The sequence below is a fragment of the Canis aureus genome, chromosome 33, assembly GCF_053574225.1.
Source record: "Canis aureus isolate CA01 chromosome 33, VMU_Caureus_v.1.0, whole genome shotgun sequence".
Lineage (NCBI taxonomy): Eukaryota > Metazoa > Chordata > Mammalia > Carnivora > Canidae > Canis > Canis aureus.
In genome coordinates this window covers 8453580-8473381 of record NC_135643.1, presented here as the reverse complement: position 1 = coordinate 8473381, position 19802 = coordinate 8453580, and the positions used below count along the sequence as shown (strand labels likewise).

The 19802-nt window shown below is 37.0% G+C and overlaps 1 long non-coding RNA gene across 1 annotated transcript in view; it reads left to right on the top strand.

Annotated features, from left to right (window-relative positions):
- The first annotated feature begins 8484 nt into the window (after positions 1–8484).
- LOC144304349 (uncharacterized) overlaps positions 8485–19802 on the top strand; it is a 33412-nt gene continuing 22094 nt past the window's right edge. The window contains exons 1-2 of the long non-coding RNA XR_013371251.1: positions 8485–8558; positions 8711–8740. This is a non-coding gene — a long non-coding RNA (uncharacterized LOC144304349). The remainder of the gene's footprint in view (positions 8559–8710; positions 8741–19802) is intronic.

Sequence of the window (19802 nt, the reverse complement as noted above, 5' to 3'; positions counted from 1 at the left end):
GTACTTACTTTTTAACACACTTGAAATTTTTTTACTACTGTTGGAGAAGGTAATCAAAAGGACATGACCGCCAATTGACCTGTGAGCTGGACCCAGGCAGAGGCTCCTCACTCCCTCCCCTTTTCTTGGAATGTGTATTCTACATGTCTTCCCCATGCCAGAAGCTGCCCCAAGGACACAGTCTTAAGAGAGCAATGTGTTGTTGAGACCATCTGGACAATATATGTGACTAAACACTGTTAGGGCCCCTATATAAACTTTTAAGATTCTGGCAGACGAGTATAGAGATCTATTTGTCTTGCAGCAGCCTAAGGGGAGCCTCGTAAGTAAGTTCCCTTGCTTGTTAACCAGCTACCTACCAGTCTGGAGTGGTCTCCCTGCCTTTCATGATTGGGGGCCAATTTAAGAAGCAACAACCACATATAAAGATTTTTAACCTTATTGCTTCTAGGAGTATTATATCATTATCACTTATTGATGTTGGTAAGTATTCTTCAAACAATCATTTTTAATGCCTACATAATATTTCACAACACAAACATACCATAATTTATTTGGGCAGTTCCCTATTTGGGGGGATTTAAGTTTTCAGTATTTTGCTTTTTCAGTAATACTTCAATGTTTAGCCTGTACATAAATCTCTTTCCCATTTCTAATTATTTCCTTAGGATAAATTGTGGAATTATTGGAGCAAAGGGAATAAACATTTTCAATTCAATCAAAAGTTTTTCTTCACAATGTCTTCAGCTGAAAAAAAAGGATAACGATATTAGTCCTGTTGACTTAACTGGTGTTGCCAGATGGTTTAAACTAATGTATGTAAAAGTGCTTTGTAAAACATATGGTGCTGTGCAAATACCAAGTATGTTTTTTTTTATTGTAATGTATATAGGTGTTGCTCTCAGAAGTACCATAAAACACTTTTTTGGAGGCTAGGCACCTTTGGATTATGTGGAGAAAAAGAATATATTTTCATTTAGGCATGTAACTGTGAAATAGTAAGGAAAGTATGGATATTTTGTTCAAAGTGTCAAAATGTTGATAATGTGTTATATAATGATATTCTAAAGTGAACACCTTATCCAGAATTCTTTCTCCCACTTACTCTTTTTAATGCATCTGTACCAGACTGTAGACTTCCCTGAAGGTCTTAATGAGTGAATCACTAGCTATTTGGTAGGCATTTGGAAAGCTCTGGAATGAAAGGGTGTGGAGTTGCCAAAATAAGCTGATTATAATCAATGCTCTGTAATTAATGCAGGGACATGTTCTTTCATTCTTTTTGGTATTGATGGGAGGTCATGCTTAGTAATTGGAGAGATGGATGAACCTCTTTAGGTGCTTCTCTTGGTGGTGTCATAGATATTTCTAATTTCTGGTTATGCCCCTAGCTTGACATAGCAACATATTCCTGAAGTTTTCCCTGTTAGGTAACTAAGCAAAGTGACAGAAAAATTCTTCACTTTGCTAGATTGCACCACCAGTGTCTAATGACAGTACTTAAGAGCCATCCTTTTTTTTTTTTTAAAGATTTATTTATTTATGATAGAAAGAGAGAGAGAGAGAGAGAGAGAAGCAGGCTCCATGCAGGGAGCCCGATGTGGGACCCGATCCCCGGTCTCCAGGATCGCGCCCTGGGCTGAAGGCGGCGCTAAACCGCTGAGCCACCCGGGCTGCCCCAAGAGCCATCCTTAATTTCTCTATTTCCTGCACTCTTATTAGACATCTTCAACTCTTGTCAGCTCTAATTCCAAAACCTGGAATCTGTCTACTTCTTTTTACTCTACTGTCATTGCCCTAGTCAAAATGGCCTCATTTCTACCTGGCCATGGCTGTAGCCTTGTCTTGTCTTGTCTTCCTGATCCCACATTTATTCCCTTATAATCCATTCTCTACTCATTTGTTGTGACTGATCCTTTAAAAACATGAAACAGATCACATCATCCTCCTGCTTAAAACCTTTGGTGATTTCTCATTACTATCCAAATGAAACCAAATTTTATAAAATGGCCTGCAAGATCCTGGATGCTCTAGCACCAGTTTTCCTCTGCAACCTCATTTCATACCTCTTTTTACCTTCCTCATCATTTCATACCTCTTTTTACCTTCCTCAATGTACCTCACTTCCACACTGGCCTGTCTTCTGGTCCTCTGACCCCTTGGCTCTTTTGGGTCATGAGACTTTTCTGCATGCTATTCCCTCAACCTGCAACACTCTTTTCCAGCTTATTGTATGTTTATTTATCTTCACATTTCACTTCAGCTTGAATAACACCTACTTAAGAGAGTTTTCTCTGACCACCCAATGTAAATTGATTTCTCTTAATGACTGCCTCATGACTGACAACACTTATCTTCATAGCACTTACCATGATGTATAATTCTACTTAAATTTTTTGTTTACTTGATAATTCCTTTCTCCTCTACTGGAATATAAATGCATGAAGACAGGTCTGTCATACTCATGGTGCTGACCCTAATGCTTAGTAAAGTACATGGCACATAGTAAAATGCTCAATGATTGAATAAATTAAGTTCTAATGTCTTTTATTCAACCAGTTAAATTTGTTGAATGGGCAGTAATAATAAAAGCAATAATAAGTGATAATTAGCTAGAATTGATGAGAAAAAAATTTGGAGAAGTAGACAGTTTTGTGGATAGATTTGAGCTCTTGTTTATAGTCCAGGCTCTGTCACTAATAAACTTTGTGACTTCTCTAAACCCAACTTTTTGTATCTGGAAAATGGTTTCTAACATGTCTTCAAGCTCTGATACTTATAAGATTTCTTAAATATTTTTTAAAGGATTTTATTTATTTATTTATTTATTTATTTATTTATTTATTTATTTATGAGAGAGACACACAGAGAGCATGAGCAGGGGGCAGGGCAGAGGGAAAGGGACAAGCAGACTCCTGGCTGAGCAGGGAGCCCAAAGTGGGGTTTGAACCCTGGACCCTGAGATCATGACCTGAGCCCAAGTCAGACACTTAACCAACTTAGCCACCCAGGTACCCTTAAGGTTTTTCAGATACCTTAGGGGAAATCTACCTGATTTAGATACCTTAGGAGAGAGTCTCAAAGCTCTTAAGCTTTTGCAAAGAGGATACCCTTAAGTTTTATGGTGGCCAGTCTGTGGCCTTTAGACAGGGAATCCTTTCCAAAAATCAAGAAGTATAATATAAAGACTGGGACTGGTGATTTCTAAATATTATTTCCAACTTTAGTCCTTTAGTGATTGTGAAGAAGAGATGTCCCTGTGAATTATTCAGGGATTCTGAGGAATGAGAGTTACACATGCTAAAGGGGAATGGAGGGATTGCCTAGAAATTTGGTTGTCTTTTTGGCTGACTTTCTTAGTGTACATCTAGAGAGTTTTCAACAAATTTCTTAAGATAAGTGATCTGTGAAAGAATTTAGAACCATTTTGTTTGTGTAGTGTGGAATTTGAGTGTGAAGAAGGGAGACATCCTCTTCTGGCATTCTTGATAGAGACACATCTTATATGATGAATTTCAGGAAAAAAAGTTGAAATATATAGTATCCTGGGAATATCTCTGAAGGGTATATCGGAATAATATTTTAGGAATATTTGTATGTTCTTGCTTTGCCAATTTTGCTCTCATTAGAAATGTAAATGTTATTTCTCTATCATTCTAGTTTAGATTTAATAGACTCTTTGAAAACAACTCAAACTGATGGCAAATAATTTCATTACGGCAACTGTGGTATTAATAAGTAACTAGACATTTTATGGTGACTTTATGATGATTGGGAAGGGATTGGTACATTATATATAAAACTGGTCCCAAATATTTAATTGCCCATTCTTTGCTAGATCTTTCATTATCCCATATCTACTAATGTTTCCCCTGGGCTAATAAATTCTTAGATTACTAACATTAGCTGTAATGCTGATAATAATATTAATTAGAGGCAACTTAAAGTCTCAAAGCAAGTTTCAGTCTCCAGAATAGATCTTAACAAAATCAGTGACTTAATTCTGTTGCTCCCACTCTATGAAAGAAGAAATTGAGGCAAAAAGAAGAGATGTGACTTTGTCATGCTCTTTAGAATATCAGTAATAGAGTGGGAGACAAGAAGTTAGAGCCACTAGTCCCCTGGGTGACTGAGTTGCTCTTATCAGACCTCAGATGTCTTACACTCATACAGTGAGGAATTAATTTTTTCACCAGAGAAGACTATTGTTTTAGATTTGTGGTCAGGACCAAGAGATGGAGGAAGAGAAGGCATGGGCAATGGTGTTCTGCTTCAAACAGGTATGATTAATCTTGGAGATGAGTCCAGAGGAAATTGTTAAAGAAGAAGTAGAGGAAGATGAAATAAAGCTTGAGGGGTGCACAAGAGTCCTTTTTTTTTAAAAAAAAGATTTTATTTATTCATGAAAGACACACAGAGAGAGGCAGAGACACAGGCAGAGGGAGAAGCAGGCTCCATGCAGGGAGCCCAACGTGGGACTCAACCCCAGGACTTCAGGATCACGTCCTGGGCAGAAGGCAGGCGCTAAACCGCTGAGCCACCCAGGGATTTCCACAAGAGCCCTTCTTAATAACAGCTTTGGATTTCTGGGTTATAGTATAAAAGCTGTACATGCATGCACCTCCTCAAATACACATACTCCCTTCTGAACTCTTCAGGGGTTTCTTTTCCTGTTCTTTACTCATTTCAGTATGTTTTTGCCTCCTTAGCTAGTTGATGTGTACCCAGAGGGGTCTATGATTGTCATAATGTAGATGCCAAATACATGTTGCACTATAGAAAGGATAGAAGTCCCTCAACAGGCCCAAGACTTAAATAGTTTTTACTGGTTCCTTTGGAGATAATACAGCCAGATTAAATAACTTGATCTGTTTAAGAAAAAAAACTACCTCTACCCATTACCATGGCTATTAATAAAAAAAAAATCAGAAAATAATAAGTGTTGGTGAGGATGTGGAGAATTTGGAGCCCTTGTGTGCTGCTGTGGTAATGTAAAATGGTGCAGAGGCTATGGAAAATGGTGTGTTTCCTCAAAAAATTAAAAATGGCATTCCTTATGACCTAAAAATTCTACTTCTGGGAAAATGCCTCAAAAAATTGAAAACTGGGAATTTACAAGGAGATAAGACATTTATGTAATGAAAACTAAGACATTGATGAGAGACATTGAAGAAGACACAAATAAAGAGAAAGATATTCTGTGTTCATGGATTAGAAGAATTAATATTGTTAAAAGACTACTCAAAGTGATACACAGATTCAGTGCAATGGCATTTAAAAATATAGAAATAGAATCCTAAAATTTTTATGGAACTGCTATGGCTACCATGAGTAGCCAGATCAGTCTGAGAAAGAACAAATCTAGAGGCTTCACATTTCCTGGTTTCACACTATATCACAAAGCTACAGTAATCAAAACCAGTATGATATTGCATAAAAACAGACACATAGATCAATTGGACAGAATAGAGAGCCCAGAAATAAACTCATACATGTATGGTCAATTAATTTAAGACAAAGGAGCCCACAATATACAATGGGGGAACAGATAGTCTCTTCAGTAAATCATGTCAGGAAAACTGGGCAGCAAAAGAATGAAACTATACCACTACCTTATACTATACAAAAATTAATTGAAAATGGATAAAAAGTGAATGTAAGACCCCAAAATGCATAAAACTTGTAAAAGAAAACAGGGGTTAATTCCTTGATATCGGTCTTGGCAATGATTTTTTTGGATTTCACAGCAAAAGTAAAGGCAACAAAAGCAACAATAAACAAGTGAGACTACATCAAAAATTTCTGCACAATGAAGGAAACCACCAACAAAATTAAAAGACGATCTATGAATGGGAGAAAATGTTTACAAACTATATACCTAGTAAAGGGTTAATATCCAAGCTATACAAGGAACTCATACAAATCAATAGCAAAAAATCCCAACTCAATTAAAAAAATGGGCAAAGCACCTGAACAGACTTTTTTCCAAAGAAGACATGGAAATGGCCAAGAGGTATATGAAAAGGCGCTCAACATCACTAATTATGAGTGAAATGGAAACAAAAAACAATGAGATACTACCTCACACCTGTGAGGATGTCTATTATTAAAAAGACAAGAAATAACAAATGATGGCAAGGATGTGGAGAAAAGGAAACTCTTGTGCTTTGTTGATGGGAATGTAAATTGATATAGCCACTATGGAAAACAGTATGGAGGTTCCTCAAGAAATTAAAAATAGAACTACCATATGATCCAATTCAGAAAACTCACTTCTGCCTGTATATCCAAAAGAAACAAAATCATCTTGGAGATCTGTATTCCAATGTTTGTTGCAGTATTAGCCACAAAAGGCACGATATGGAAACAACTTAAGTGTCTGTTGATGGATGAATAGAAGAAAATAGGATTATTTTCTTGATTATGATATATATGTACATACATACATACGTATATAATAAAATATTATTAAGGCTTAAAAAAAAGAAATCTCTATCATCTGTGACAACTTAGATGAACCCGGAGGCATTATGCTAAGTGTAATAACTCAGAGAAAGAGAGACAAATACTGCACGGTATCACTTATGTATGGAATCTTAAAAAAAAAAAAAAGTTGAATTCAGAAACAGTAGAAAAGTCGTTGCCTGGAGCAGGAGAGTAGGAGAAATAGAGGTTAGTAAAAGGGCATAAACTTTCAGTAATGAGTAAAATCTGAGGTTCTAATGTAAAAAACATGGTGGCTAGAGTTGATAATGTCTTATTGGGTAACTGAAATTTGTTAAGAAAGTAAATGTAAACATTCTCCCCACCAAGCCCCTGCTGCCAAAAAAAGGTAACTTATGTGAGGTGATTGATGTGTTAATTAACTTGATGAGGGGAATCCTTTCATAATGTATATGTGTACTAAATCATCACAATGAGCACTTTAAATATTTTTCAGTTTTGTCAGTTATACCCTAATATAGTGAAAGAAAAGAATTGAAAGCAGGGATTTGAATAGATATTTGTATATACCTACTTTCATAGTAGCATTATTCATAGTAGTCAAAAGATAAAAGTAACCCAACTGTCCTCCAACGATGAATGGATAAACAAAATGTGGTGTATACATACAATAGAATATTGTTCAACCTTAAATAGGAAGGAAATTCTGACACATGCAACAACATGGAAGAACCGTTATGCTAAGTAAAAAGGAAAAATATTGAATGATTACACTAATATGTGTTCCACAGAGGTCAAATTCATAGAGACAAAAGTAAAATGGTTTCCCAGGGATGAGGGTAGAGAGGAATAAGGAGTTGTTCAATGGGCATGGTCTTTCAGTTTTGAAGGATGAAAAGTTCTGGAAATGAATGATGGTAATGGTTGCATGACAATATGAATGTACTTAATGCCACTGAATTGTACACTTAAAAATGGTTGAAATGGTAAATTTTATGTTATGTACATTTTACTAAATTAAAAAAAGAAAAATAAAAAAAAATAAAAGCAGCTGGCGTGAGAGGGGCTGTTTACCTCTCCTTTTTAGGCTTCACATTTGATTACCTTCATAGTGGCAAGGGACTGGCATACTTACTAGAGGGATAATGATAAGTGTGTGAGAAGAGCTGCACTTCGAGAACTGATGTTATTCATTTTTGTTTCTGAAGAGTGATCTTGTTCTGGGTATTCAATTGTCATCCATGTTATGGTAAAAATCTCTCCCCAGTGTGCTTAAAATTGATCATAACACTCAAACCCATCATGATATCTATCACTCTCGCCCTGACAAAATCTGCCCTTACAATATTATTAGAGAAAGTGGTGATTTTTAGATCTTTTGTTTTTTTTTGTTTCTTTTTTTCTCTCTTTCATTTGCCAACAAAAGAGTTGTCAAAAGTAATGTTTATAATAATTTAACGGATTATTTGCGTATTAGATATTAATCATTCTGCTGTGCCTAGGGCCCATGCTGGTGCTTTGCTGCTAGAACAGTGATTCTGATCTCAATTAGATTATGTCTCTCTCCTTTACCTCCCCATAAATCATTCCGGCAAACTGAAATTAACAGCTACTGGAGCGCATTAATAATCTGCCTCACACATTGGAAAATGCATTAGCCGGAACCCTCCCATCGCTCTGACTGTTAAGCACATCATTTTGTTTATGAAATATAAACATTTCATGGAAGAGCTCTCCCACATTTCTCTGGGCCTGTGACAGCTAAAATGATTGCACACAATTGCCAGTCAGTCATGCGCCCAAATAAAGTTTGTTTAAAGTCATGGTTCTGTGACTGCCCCATTTTCTCAGGCATTTAAAAACCTACATTAAAAAAAAAAATCCCCTGTGATCATGAAAATAATAATAAAAATACTTTAAAATTGATACCTCACATGTCTACAGTCCTTTGCATAGTTTACAAAGCGCTTTCACTTTGTTTTGCCCGTGATCTAGTAGGATGCTATCATTATTCACATTTTATTTTCTCCTATAGGGAAACTAAGGCTGAGAGGTGATTTGATCAAGGTCACATAGCAAGCATTGGATGGAGGTCTAGAATCCAGGATTTGACTGTAAGTCTCATGTTCTTTTCAATGTTGTACATACTTTTACTATAAGCCACACTCTTTGTATGTCTATGTTTACTCTATTTCTGTATGTTAAATATGTAATGCAGCCAAGTGTCCTTTCCAGAGAGATAAGTGATCTGCCTCTGTTCTTGCAGATTAAAGAGCAGAATGAAGAAAAGGCGGAGGTAAATGGACCATTTTCTTTATTTTAATTTACTGCAATTATTTATTTCTTCTGTTCTATCCTGCTGCACAATTTAGTGATGATGTACACAGGCAGAGTAACATGGAGATCAGACATGTTTTAAACAGCAATTTTTACTCTATAAATAGCCTCTCTCGATGATTCAAGCACTCAAACACCCTCTTTACCTCAATAGCAAATCTCTTGGTCTTAATTTACTTTGATGACAGGAAAAGCCAGATGACAGTAAAGTTGATCTGTACTTTTTGTTGTTGTAATGCCCAAGCAGTCTTACTGTGAAGTTAAACTGATTACTAGTCAAGCAGTAGCTAAGATCATCAGAAATATTGACTGCTGTGTGTTTTGGTTGGTTTAATTGTGGCAGGTGAATGACAGTCTCAGCTACTGAAAGGAAGAAACAAAAATATAAGTATATTGGAATGGTAAAAAGATTTGTTGGCAATCCAAACTTCAGAGAGATTTGCATTTAAACCCGATTATTATTATATCTTATTGTTTCTAGACTCCTGACTAGTCCCAGAATTGTCACTTCCTAACTGTGTGCCTAACCTCTCCAAACTTCAATTTATCTTGAAAAAAAGGGATAATACGCAACCTATCTCAGACATAGTGTGAAGATCAAATGGGGAAAAGTATGTAAAAATGCATTGTAACTAGAAAATTCTTCAGGATTATATATCATTTTTAGCAATTATGTCATGGTTAAGCAGTTGAACAGATTCTCACAAGATGTATTTTTTTCTTCCTAAGGAGTTCAGATAGCTGAGAAAACATACAGTCTCTTGACAGGTTATTGACTGACGTTACAGCCACCTTTCTCCTTTTGTTTGAACCCTTCCAAAGATTCACTCATTCAGTTATTTGTTGAACAGAAACAAGAACCGAAGTGTCTTTTGTCTAAATCTCATAGTGTCACGAGTACATATTATAGGTTAATGTGCATATGATTGAGTTTGAATATTAACTCATAAGGACAAAAATTTATTGATTGTAGGCCATAAAATCTTTGAGAACATGACCAGTATCACCAGTTGGTGATCTCAACACCCAGCACAGTATTTGGCTTGCAGTAGGCATGTAATATTTATTTCATGAGTTGAAAAAAAGTCATGCATTCCCATCATGCTTCCATTCCAAAAAACATTTTTCTATACTACCTTTTTTATATTGTTTTCAGCTTGGGCTTAAGGGTCACAGGAGAAAAAGAATAAACCTCAAAACCAAACCAGTTTCATTGGCTATGGCCAAACCAATGCTCTTATGCTAGCTTTATTCACAAGTCTTGACTACTAATGTCTTTGTTTTAAAGGAGATTGTCTAAAATAGTCCCTACACTTGTGGTGAGCATAGCATAAATGTATAGAGTTGAATCACTACACTGTACACCTGAAACTAATATAAGATTGTGTGTCATCTATATTCAAATAAAGAAATTAAAAAATATTTTGTCGACTCCTAAAAGGATTTGGATTTGTCATAGAGATCATATTCAGATAACTTTATAAAAGCTTTTTGATCACACATCCTAAACACATCTTGTAAATGTATGTATTTTTATCAGCATTTTCATTAAGGGAAAGAAATACCATGTAAGTGAGAGTGAGAATGAATTAAATTTTATTTTAAAAAATGAGCCTATTTAGACTTCCTTGAAATCTGTATGTTTTCAAATACATTGTAGAGCATGTGGAACATAATATCCTCATTGAGTGAAACTACAATGGTTCATTCCGTGAGTGCTTATTAAATATTATTCTGATCTTAATTATTTTCTTTTATGCCTCTGGACCCTGCAAAGAGTTACCATTGTGGTTTTCCAAAAGTCTTCAGTGGCCAGGTATTTAAGCTCTTTCATCTAATATTAATTTGGAAATAAATAATTACTTTTAAAATAATGCATGAAATTCAGTAATTTTTGCCTAATCTATGCTACTCTTCAAGCAATCTTTAATGAGTGCAATATAATAAAACAATAATTGAATTGGTAGTATATTTGTCATTCCTGTTAAAAGCTATTTCCTCCTCCTAGCAATAGGAGAGGGTCAATTTGGAAAGTGGGCATTAAGTATGCGTGATACATACAATATTGCACAGTACTGCCAAGTATCTTTTGGAGAAGCAGCTTCTATGCATGTGTAATAACCAATCTTTAAATGTCAAAGTTGCAGCCATTTTAAGAAAGAAATCCATATTTTGGACTAAATGTAATTTCAGATAACCACGCTATTTGAAAGCTCCATGAGGGTTTTAAAAAAGGAGAAAAAAGCCAGATCCCTGTAAGCTTTGACTTATTTATTTTTGCATTTCCATAACTTGATAATGACCAAACCAAACTTCCTAGAAAACTGAAAGCAAAATTGTGCTTTGAGCTGGGACCTGGTGATTCTTGTTTCACCCTGAAGGAAATCTTCAGTTTAGTTATAAATCCCTGAAAAGCAGGTTTTATAATGGAAATGCTGAGAGGCTCTCTGCCATTTTAACAGCCAGAGCTAGGACTGCTTTAAAAGGATGTATATGCATATTATACGGGAGGTTGTCCCTTTTCTACCAGCAATAAAATATAATAGCAGTCATAGAAATTAGTTTCATATAGTGCATGTGGAACAAAGTTTACCTGTTTTTCTTTAGACTGACTTACCTACTAAGGAGGAGGAAACAAACTGTTTTCTTTTGTACCCAGGAATAAAACTCTATGGGCAGTGTCTGTGACTCTCCTGACTTGTTTTTATTTCATAGAGCATTTTATTAGATACCTAAAAATATCAATGCAGACTAGGACTCAGCGTCTTTTTTTCTTTGCTTTATTCAACAATAATTGCTTGGTATTTATGAATGAAAGCTTACATAATTTTTTCTTAGTGTACATTCAGTACAAGCCCATATACAATATGGCTCATATGTGTGGCAGATTTATGCACACTACATTTAAAGAGGAGGCCAGTCTAGTGACAGGGACTATTGACAGTGTGGAAAGGAAACTTCACATAGGGAGAGGATTTGACTTTTAAATGTATCAGCTCCTATTGCCCGACAACATAACTACTGTTTGCTTTTGTCTCCAAATTTTATTTAATATTGTAGAGAAAGATTCACTGTATTTTGGGACCGAAAAGAATTAAGAATCTGGTCAAGTAATGCTTTCCTTTAAAGACGGGAAATGGGAAAAAAAAAAACCCTATTATTTTTTATTTCTAGTACATCCCTTTTCCTTTTCAGAAGAGGCAATAAATCTTTGCTCCCCAAATGAACACAAAGGGGAAAAATAATGTTACGAGTGCCTACAACTTGTCAAATCAAATGTTAGTGAATCATATCTTTGAAGGAAATGATTTGCTGGAGAAAAGCTTCTTTTCTTTTTTCTTTCTTTCTTTCTTTCTTTCTTTCTTTCTTTCTTTCTTTCTTTCTCTTCTCTACCCCCTCCTTCCTTCCTCCCTCCCTCCCTTTCTTTTTCTATCCTGCTTGTTTTAAGGGACTGCAGAATAACAGTCATCAATTGTCATGTTGTTTATGAATGTCATATTTCTCCACCTCCCTGGTCTTCTAACATATAGACAATGCTTGGGGATTACAGACAAGTGGCTTCTTGGGGGAGTTAGGAACAGGCATAATGACTGCGTGATACTGGCTGTGTGCCATGTATCTTTATGATGTCTCTAGAATCTTGTGCCTTCTGAGCAGAAAACAAAGTCATGATGGGACTTGGTATATTTTCCCCTTTATTACTTCATGAACATTATCTTCATTAACTAAATAACATAACCCATTACTTCAAATGGTCCAAGATATGGGGACTTATATGCTTTGAAATTCAATTTTTCCGTTTCCTTGCAATGCAGACAGCCCATTTTATTTTTTCATAAAGAAAGGGATGCCTGAAGGTGAATGATGGATGAATCTTAAATGGGTGGTGTCCAGTTTGAAAAAGCACCTGGAAGTTGGGCTGTTTCACTGTATTCCTACAGATGTTTATTATTACTTAGCATTCATACAGCACTTGGTATTTGCAAAGGGTTTCGCACTCATTTTTATAAGCTATTCTTCATACCGATCCTGAGGGGCAGGTTCATTTTCCTCAATATGTGGCTGAAGAGACTTGGCAGAGGAATAATTAGCCTATTGCATTAAGGCGTATGCCACCCTAAAATCTGCAGGGTGTAGGACTGGGTACTCTACATCATTGTATTATTAGGGTGTATTGGCAAGTGCTTATTTTCATAGTTGAATTTACTCATAAAGAATATTTTAATTTTACTAAGGCACAGCTTCCAGGGAAGGAAAGGTTGATAAATTGGATATTGTACTATGGCAAAGAAGGCATCATTTCCTTGGAATATTCAAGGATTTCAGATATTTAATGCTTTACTTCGAGCTTAAAGAGTACTGGGAAACAATGTAGCTGAAACAGGTTTTAAAGCACATCATCCGGGATCCCTGGGTGGCGCAGCGGTTTGGCGCCTGCCTTTGGCCCAGGGCGCGATCCTGGAGACCCGGGATCGAATCCCACGTCAGGCTCCCGGTGCATGGAGCCTGCTTCTCCCTCGGCCTGTGTCTCTGCCTCTCTCTCTCTCTCTGTGACTATCATAAAAAAAAAAAAAAAAAAAAAAAAAAAGCACATCATCCTTTTATCTCCCCCCTCTCCTTGTTTCCCCCCACCTTTTTTCTTCTTTCCCTATTTCTCTCTCTTTCCAGTCATTACCTTGTGGTTTGAACCAAATCATTAATTCCTCATTTCTAAAATGTTGTAAAGTCCTGCCTGAGGTAGCCCTGGTAAAATGCCTGGTAGGTTTATTGGCACACAGTAAATTGACATGTCTCGTTATGTTGGTGATATTATGCGTTCTAGGATCAGTGTTATTTTCAAATTTCTGGTCCAAATTAGGCTTTAAGCAACAATGTGTATGCAAGATTTACACAAAAATAAATGGAAGACAGGGTAACCATCCTGGTAGCTTCCTTTTCAGTTATAGTTATCTAGGTGATTTAGGCAAAAATCACTGCTAGACATTTCCATGAATTAATATATTTTGGGGGTGGAGGTGGTTTTCTAGAGAGAGGAAGGCTGAATTACCTTTGGCATTATGGAGTAAAGAATGAAGTCTGGATGTGAAGCAAGCATCTTATAATGCGGCTTCTAATACATCCATTGCTTTTCTGTCCATACATTCAGCATAAATTTTATCAAGTGGCCATTGATCAGTACTTACTTTTCCTTCTCCCAATCCACACTGTAACAGGAAGCTTTTGAGAAATGACCTACAATTTATGATGCTTTATCAATGTTTTTACTCACTATGGAGGAAAGTGTGAGGAACATATTTCATGATGAAGTGGGTTTCTAGTTAACAGGACAAAATGAAAGCAAAGTCATAGATCAGTGTAGTATGTCAAGCATGGAAAGGATTCAATTTATTGTAAATAATACCCAAGTTGCAAAAGAAATACAGCAACAGAAATCAGTTTATCCTATATGTGAAAAAGGAAAATTACCAGTAAGAGGTAATAGGCTCCATTAATCCCTTGACAGAAATTCGTATTGTTTGTGCTTATCCCCTTGGGAGATCAAGGACTCTATCTGTCTTTGGGATTTTAGAAGGGGGGCAAACATATTAGACTTCCTGTGGCAAAGTTGTAATAACTAGCACCTTTACATTCAAAACATTTTGATATACTTTCGTATATCGCAGAGCATTCTGACATTTATGATATGTTTCCCAAAGACTGGCTTCAAGTCTGTGTGCACTGGAATCTTCCATAGAGTAACTTAAAAAGTAAGATTTTCTGACCCCATGATAGTACTATCAAATTTACATTGTAAACATCCACATAATGCTTATTTCTAGGATTGCTAGCTACATTTAGCAAACAAACAAAAAACCCACAGAAAACCCCAGGATACTGGGGCACCTGGGTGGCTCAGTCAGTTAAGCAGCTGCCTTCAGCTCAGGTCATGATCTTGGAGTTTAAAAAAACCCAGGATACTCAGTTCAATTTGAATTTCAGACAAACAACATTTACTTCTTAAAAGATTTTATTTATTTATCTGACATAGAGAGAGCACAAGCAAGGGGAGCAGGAGAGGGAGAAGCAGACTCCCTGTTGAGCAAGGGAGCCCGGTCCAGGGCTCAATTCCAGGACCCTAAGATCATGACCTGACTGAGCCACCCAGGTGCCCCCAAACAATATTTTAAAGGATAAGTATATCCCATGTAATTTTTGGAACTTATTTGTACTAAATACTATTGTTGATCTGAAATTCAAATAGAGCTGAGCATCCTGTCTTTTATTTGGCAATCTAATTTTAGACACGTTGAGGTTTGAGAAATACTGATTTAGGGGGTTTCCCTATATTCTGAACTAGTGCAAAGCTCTGGCTCCAGCTGAAAACTTTTTGGGAAGATGAAGAGTGGCAGGGTTTTTTGCTGATCTGACCCTGACTGCCTCAGCAGCTTTGTAAACTCCTAAAGTGTGCACACATGGGGTCAATGAAGCCTTGCCTATCCTGTTTTACAAGGCAAGTATTTTCCCACAGGAAAATCGACAACTTTAGAAAATCTGAGTGTTATCAGCACATACCGCATTATCTTTTTAAACCTTGTCCTTTCAGTGTTGGGTGGGGTTAAGTGTGTGTGTGTGGGGGGGGATGGACAGATGCTTCCTAGATGGACATTTCCCTACTTTCTTTGAGAATCTAGGATGATGATTTCTAAGTGTTGGGCTACACAATTTGCTAACTTTGTTCAGTTCTTTCCATGGTAGGGAAGTGAAGTTAATTTCTTGGTAAAATCAGGGTATATCTTTTCAAGGAAAGTTAACAGGACAAAATGAAAGCAATTTTAGAATTTGGAATTTTGGAATCTTTGTGCAAGTTCTAGTTTCTTTTAGAAGAGAATCAGGTTAAAAAATTTTTTTAAAAATATCTGTCACAATTTAAAGAATCTTTCAGGCCAAAAAGTGTGCATGGTTATGAGAAAGTGATTTCCCTGGGATATCTATGCTCATGGGATGTTCTCTCTCTTCAAGAGCCTGCCATGTAACTCTGTAGGAATGAGGGCATCTTTTTACTGGGTTTGTATGATATGTGCTTGAAAACATATGTTGTGACTGGACTTTAGGAGAGTTCAATAACGTCTGCTCCATGGTGGGTTCAAGAACATTGATAGAACATTCCTTCTTTCGACCTCATTTTATTACAATTTCTTTCTAGTATAAGGGAAGAGTTTTCATTGATTTTGACTGGCTAGGAGCATATTTCTAATTTACATCTCCTGAGTTTACAATTCACTGCAAAAAAGCTCAGATAAAGTGGAAGCAAACAGAGCCTGCTGGAGAAACCCTCAGCATGAATAATATACTGTTTACCTTAATGAAAGTGCTATCAGAGGCAGGAGGGCTGACTCTTTTGTTGTTGCTAAACACAAGCAGTCTGAAACCTGAAGGAATAATTGCTGCTCCATGTTCTGTCTGAACCTTTCCTAATAATTTCAATTCTATTGACTTTTTTTGGCCTTTTAACCAAGCCATCAGCTTTCTAGACAGCTTTGCCTCCATTTCTAGAAATCTATACCCTATGGAAAGAGTGAGTGGCCCAAGACATTTTATAAACCTTACTTCATTAATCCTTTTCATAGCTGCGAGAGGTAAAACATCTATAAGTCCTAATGGTCCCAATTTTCACGTATGAAGAACAAGGTACAGAAAAGCCATTAAATGACATAGAAGCAAAGAGTTCTGAAAAATGAACAGACTTCATACATTTATCTGTGGTTGTTAATTATAAGCATTGGGTGGCTCTAGTACTAGGTAACCTGTGAATAAAATAAAAGTACCCCTTTCCTGGAAAATCTATAATATGAGATTTCTTTTAGAGTCTGTATTCTTATCATGTTAGACTGATGCACGGAAACCAAGGTCTGCCCTCAACATCGCACAAGTACTTTGACTTTCTCAAACTTAGGTGCTACGCTATCATAAGACGTTTATATCGCAGCTCTGGTGAGATGAGGGTTTATAGCCAAATGACCTAATCTTTCTTTGTGTTTCTTGGTCTGATCCAGGGGCTTTTAGAACCTAAATGATCAACCATTGTAAAGTCTTTTCTATCATTTGGATCCATTGGTGGGATGGCAAATATTTTCCAGGTTAAGACAGATATCCTCTGAAACTCAGACCCCTTTGATCTAAAAGTCACAAGTAAAATAGTGGATTGGGTATTGGTGATAATATACTATGAAACTGGTGAAAAGAATAGAAATGGAGAGGGTTGCATAAAGCCATGTGAATAAGGTGACACATGAGCCCTTCATCTCTGGAGGTTTGCAGCACACGAGTCTCACAGCAAAAGATAGTTTAGGTGGGAGATATATGTGTCAACAACTTTTACTACTTTTACTCCTTAGTGGTAAAATTAGAGGACTTTTACTACTTAGTGGTAAAATAAGAAGGGTTAACGGTTGAGTTGCAGAGAAGGTCACTCACTATTAGCTGAGTCTTCTGAACTCTGCTGTGTTTATTGTCTAAGGAAGAGACCTGTGTCTATCAGACACCTTTTGGGGAAGAGTGACAGGTCAGATTAGATGGGCTTGAGAGAGAGAGAGAGAGAGGAGTGGAGGACTAGATAGAGGAAAATGGAGAAGGCAGGCTGTGTGCAGGCCCAGCTAGATTTATTTTAGTACTTATAAATAAAAACATGAGCAGAGCCTGTCTGCAGAATTATTTACAGAAGAATTTTAAGCTACGGGCCCTTTCCAGGCTAAGCAGTGAATGCTAAAGTTTATGATGCAGAATGACTTTGGCTACTGTGGCCCCAATTTGGACAAATCTGCCATTAACACCAGCATGGCAGTTATTTTACTGGGGGTGACAGATTGTGAGGTAGGGAGAGTAATTCAGACTATTACCCAGGTGAAGGCATGAAAGCTCAGTGATATATGAAGACCACTTAAATTCATTGTATCTTGTACATCACATCTTTGATAGATTATAGCTGTGGCATTAAAATGGAAATGGTTTCTCTGAGGCCTGACAGGGGCTGGGGTGACCTGTGACCTCCCTCTGAGGAATGTGACTGACCGAATTATCAGTTAAGAGAAAAATCTACGGGGAATAGACTCACAGTGATGGCGAATCCACCATGCATATATATCTATATTTTTTAAACCTTTGGTTTGATTGAAAGCCTCAGTACTCAAACCTTGTTTCCACCTCCTATCCTTTGCCCTCCCCCAGTGCGCCCTCCCCAACCCGTGCTAACTTTCCCAGCTCAGATTTCATACGGCAAGGCTCCTAATATTGATTGAAAAATTGTTATTAGAGATAGTAGGCCTCCTGCACACTGCCTACTGATTTAATTTGGAAAACATTTAATTTTATGAAGCGGTAAATGATGGTGCCACGCTCCCCTGTGTTAGGGAGCAGCTGGCTCTTTACCTCCTCACCCGCCCAAGTCCCAGGTGTCCTCTTGGCAATCATGTGCTCCCTTCCCCTTTGCTTAACAAGTTATTTCAATTTCTAAACGAAGGCTGAACAAGAGAAAGACAACATGCAAATTGAGAGCCAAGCCGCCATTCACACGTGAAAAAGTTCCCCTGGAATTCCCTCAACTCAGCCCACCCCCCTTCTCTGCATCTGTCATGAAAAAAACAGAGCCCTTGTTCTCCTCAGATTGTTTTCACCAATGACCTGACACCACCATCTATAATTAATTACATCATTTACATTAGACTATTGACTAAACAAATACATAAATCATAGGCAGAGTCAATAGGTGCAGACATATTTAATCATGTTCTAAATAATGATTACTGCTCCCATAATGCAATAATTATTTTCAGCAGCTGACTTGAATTAATCTTCTGTCAGTGTGCCATCTGAAAAAAACAGAGACGAAGATGAAGAAGGCAATCTGATGATGGAGGAGCTGTTCCGTTTCTCTGGGTGTCTCTCCTTTTCATTTTTCCCTGCAGGCACCCTCTCTGTTCTTCCCTTTTTCTGTGATCCCTTCTCTACTTCTTTTTTCCTTTTGCTCTACTTTTCATGTCCCCCATTGTCTTTTCCCTTATTCATGCCCATGCCTCATACTTTGTCCTTTTTGCCACCTGTCTCTGTTGGTTTTTCTCTCTATCCCTCACACGTAAGTTCCCCATTCTTTTGTCTTTCCATTTGCCATAGGGCTAGATGGTGACCATGGTGGCATCTAGTCCCTTTTTGTAGTCTCTGCCCACTGCCCCAAGCTGCCTGCCCTTCCATCACCTTCATTTCTGAATCTCCAAGGACAGTTTAAATGTGAAAGACTCAAAGAACCAGTTTTCTTAATAATTTACCCAGATTAGATTTTCTTTCTCTCCTGTTTGACAGCTTTTCCTAAATCATTTTTTTTAGTTTGGAATGGCAAATTGATTAAAGAGGTGGGGGTAGTTTTTTTTTTTTTAAGATTTTATTTATTTATTTGACAGAGTGTATAAACAGGGGGAGTGGCAGAGAGGGGGAAGCAGAGAGGGAGAGAGAGAGAGAGAAGCAGGCTCCCTGCTGAGCAGGGAGCATGATGTGGAACTCGATCCCAGGACCTTGAGATCATGACCTGAGCTGAAGACAGATGGTTAGCTGACTGAGCTACTCAGGTACTCTGGTGGGGGTATAGTTATAACATAGGACTACTCTACAAATATATTACTCATAATTTTTAGACTAATTTAGAATCAGAGAAGAGAATAAATCAGTGTTTATCAGTATACATTTTTTTTCTTTTAGCTTAGAAACAAAATCAACTCTCTGAAGTATTTTATGGGACAGAGCATACTATGGTTAGCAGGTATTTGCAAATAAAATAATGCCTCCCGTTCTACTTCATATTTGTCTTTCAATAGGCAGGGACAATTATTAAGTGACAACTTGAGGGAAATGCAACTATATCACAATTTATTTAAATACCAGTAGTTTGAAATGCTGACTCTAAGACAACATGTTAAAGATAAATGCAAAATAAAATGATATGTACTACCTTGTTTTTAGCCATCCCTTGGTTTCTTTGTAAGTTTATAGATAAT